This window comes from Arachis hypogaea, chromosome 3 (assembly GCF_003086295.3).
Source record: "Arachis hypogaea cultivar Tifrunner chromosome 3, arahy.Tifrunner.gnm2.J5K5, whole genome shotgun sequence".
NCBI lineage: Eukaryota > Viridiplantae > Streptophyta > Magnoliopsida > Fabales > Fabaceae > Arachis > Arachis hypogaea.
The window spans coordinates 13,863,976-13,868,045 of NC_092038.1; positions in this window are offsets into that span (position 1 = coordinate 13,863,976).

The following is a 4,070-nucleotide window of genomic DNA, read 5'->3' on the forward strand; positions in this document are numbered from 1 at the left end:
GGTTTTTGAATGCCAGGGTCTGATCTTTCCTTGCAGCTTCCTGATCTTGTTTTGCTATCTCTTGATTTTTCATGAGTTTCTCCATCATTTTCTCTAGACTTGAGATTCTTTGAGAGTCTGAATTTGGTTGTGGTTGTGTGAAATGAGATGGTTGTTGTTGGAAGTTGTTTGAATTAATTGTGGGGGTACTTTGTGGGTGGGATGCGGATGTGGAAAAGTTATTCTGATGGTTTTGTGAGTTATTATGGGGTTAGTGATATGTGTTTTGTGAAATTTTGAATTGGTTAGTATTATTGGATGAATGGTTATGGTTATTTGTGTTGCTGAGGCTGCCAGAGTTGAAGTCCCTTTGTCCTTGATTCTGATGCTCACCCCACCTTGAATTAGAATGAGTCTTCCAGGGTGTCTTGTGTGTATCACCATGAAAATTGTGTTGAAATGAACTTGAAGTATTGTTCATGCATTGCACCTGCTCAGGGCTTTGTTGCTCAAAATTGAATGTCCCAAAAGTTTCTTCAGATTGATTCCACCCATGTGAGGTTTGAGATTGGCATTGTGAGTTTACTGCAACACCTTGCAGTCCATCAATTTTCTTGGCCATCATTTCTATTTGTTGCTGAAGCTGTTGATGCATCTTTTTGTTTTGTGCCAAGAGAACGTCAACACCTTCAAGCTCCAGCACATCCCTTCTCTAGGCTGGTTGGCGTTGTCTTTGATGAGCAAAGAAATATTGATTGTTTGCCACCATCTCTATGAGGTTTTAGGCTTCCTCTGCTATCTTCATTAGCTGCAATGAGCCTCCTGCTGAATGATCTAATGCTTCTTGAGCTTTCTGGGTCAACCCTTCATAGAAGTTTTGGAGTCTATCCCACTCACTAAACATTTCTGGGGGACATTTCCTGATTAAGGCCTTGTATCTCTCCCAAGCATCATATAGTGACTCTCCATCCATTTGAATGAATGTTTGCACCTCTGTTTTCAGCTTGATAATCCTTTGAGGAGGATAGAACTTGGCTAGGAATTTGCTCACTAAGTCTTCCCAATTATTGATGCTTTCTTTGGGAAATGTCTCTAGCCATTGAGTGGCCTTATCCTTCAGAAAGAATGGAAACAGCAGTAGCTTGTAGATGTCTGGATGCACACCACTTGTTTTGACAGTTTCACAAATCCTGAGGAAGATGGATAAGTGTTGGTTTGGATCTTCAAGTGGACTTCCTCCATAGGAGCAATTGTTCTGCACCAGAGTGATAAGTTGAGGCTTCAACTCAAAATTATTTGCATGAACATTGGGAGTGAGTATGCTACTCCCGCAGTTTCTTGCATTGGGGATAGTATAAGAGGCCAACACCCTTCTTGCAGGCTGGGTACTGTTGCTCACTCCCTCTTCACGCACCTCAGCCTCCATGACTTGCAAGAATCACAAACAAACCAAATGAAACATGGACATTCTAATGCTAGAATGTGGTTAGAGGGTTAGGTGACACAATGTGTCAAACAGTTAATGTGCTTAGTTAAAAAGAAAAAAATGCTTAATCTAGACCTCCACTTCACTTAATCATTGTCAATCTATTTCAATCCCCGGCAACGGCGCCAAAAACTTGATGTGCGGAAAATGATCCAACACAAAACTCACCGGCAAGTGTACCGGGTCGCATCAAGTAATAATAACTCACATGAGTGAGGTCGATCCCACAGGGATTGAAGGATTGAGCAATTTTAGTTTAGTGGTTGATTTAGTCAAGCGAATTTAGTTTTGGTTGAGTGGGTTGTATTTAACAGAATATAAATTGCTTGGAATGTAAAGGGAGAGAGGGAAATTGCAGTAAATTAAAGAGCAGGAAAGTAAACTTGCTGAATCTTAAAGAACAGGAAAGTAAATGACTGAAACTTAAAGTGCAAGAAATGTAAATTGCAGTAACTTAAATGGCAAGAAATATAAATTGCTTGAATATAAAAGGGGAATTAAGGATTGGGAATTCAGAATTCCAGCAAGAGAAAGTAGATTGCAACAATTAATAAAGTAGAAGATGAATTGGAATAAACTAAAGTTCAAACAGAAATTGAAATTAAAGTGCAGTAGGGTTCACAGAAGAACCAACGAGGAAATTGGGATCTCAGGACTCCAGAGACTAGGTAGCAGAGCCTAGACCTCAATTGCCTTCCTAGACCCAAGTTCTCAAAGCAATTAACAAGAAATTGAAGAAGAAGCAGTAAAGGAATTGTAATTAAACTCAATTATGCAGAAGAGGAATTAAAGAGATTTTGAATGGAGATTGAGACAGAATTTCCTCAATTCTTCACACCCAAAACTCAAACAAGAAAAATAAAAATGCCCAAGCAAGAATGAGGAAGAAGAGAGATCAATTCTCCTCCCCAATTCTCTGAAATCTCAGTCAAGTTCCCAAGGGAAAGTTCAAGAGCTCAAAAATGAAAGTGCAAAATTCAAAAGTTAAGTAAAAGGTCCTAATTACATCAAACTATCTCCTATTTATACACTTTCTATTCTTGGATCTTGGGATTTGGATGGGCTTTTGATTTGGTGAAGAAATGAGTTAAATTGGATTTTTAATCCAATTTTTAAGCCCATGAAAAATTGCTTCCAGGAGGCTGCCCTGCCCTTGTGGAGGGCAGGGCAGAAAATGGTGCGTGTTGGTGCTTGCGTGCTTGGTGTGTGATGCTGCAGGATGCTGCCCTGCCCTCGCGGAGGGCAGGACAGAACTTTTTGGTGCACCAGATTTGTGCCTGTGCGTGCTGCTAGTGCTGCCGAGTGGTGCCTGTGCGTGCTGCTGGTGCTGCCGAGCCTTCCCTTGGTGCGCCAGAATGGTGCGCTGGCTGTGCACCACAAAATGCTGCCCTGCCCTCGCGGAGGGCAGGGCAGTGTTTCCAAAAGTGAAGTTCCAAGTTCGAAACTTGGTGGATGCACACGCTACCCATTTTCCTTGGCTTTCTTGGCACCATAATGAGGCTTAGTTCCTTGCTTCCTCGTTGTTCCGTGTTCGACTCTTGTGGCTAGCATTGGTAGGCTTTTTCCTTTGATTTATTTTCCGTGAAGGCCCGATACTGCCCTTGTAGAGGGCAGGGCAAGGTTTTGCTCTTCTTTGATCCAAGGCACAATTTTGTGCTCTGCCCTTGTCGTGGGCAGGGCAGAGTTTGCCCTTCAAGCCTTGTTTCCTTATGTTGCCCTCCTAGAGGGCATTGTGCCCTTGTGGAGGGCAATACTTGCTTCCTCCATTATGCGCCACGCCTTTTTCTCCTTGGGCCATGCTTTACTCTTTTCTTCTTTTCTTCACCTACATTAAACCAAAACAACCACTCCAAGTATCACTAAATTCACAAGGCTTATAAATCAATTAAAAATCAATTAAATTTAGCTTAAACCTCATGAGTTAACATTAATTTCATGGTGGTTTTTTGATTTAAAGAAGTTATGCATTTTCACTCCAAATCACTTACTTATGATTCAAGAAAGTGCAAAAAGACTAATAGAACAAGTGAAATTAGCTTGAAAAATGGGTATATGATGACTTGTCATCAGTGCCCATGCATGCGTCGATGCAGGCACGTGACCTTATTAAAGTAAAAATGCCGGGGGCAATTTCTGAGCTTCTGGTGCACGAAATTGTGATCATCAATGGCGCCATCAACATGGTACGCTCAATTGCAATCTCAACTCTTTATCACAACTTCGCACAACTAGCCAGCAAGTGCACTGGGTCGTCCAAGTAATAAACCTTACGTCAGTAAGGGTCGATCCCACGGAGATTGTTGGTATGAAGCAAGCTATGGTCATCTTGTAAATCTCAGTCAGGCGGATTCAAATGGTTATGGAGGATTGATAATTAAAAGATGAATAAAACATAAAATAAAGATAGAGATACTTATGTAATTCATTGGTGAGAATTTCAGATAAGCATATGGAGATGCTTTGTCCCTTCCGTCTCTCTGCTTTCCTACTGTCTTCATCCAATCCTTCTTACTCCTTTCCAGGGCAAGCTGTATGTTGGGCATCACTGTTGTCAATGGCTACAGTCCCGTCCTCTCAGTTAAAATGTTCAACGCACTCTGTCACA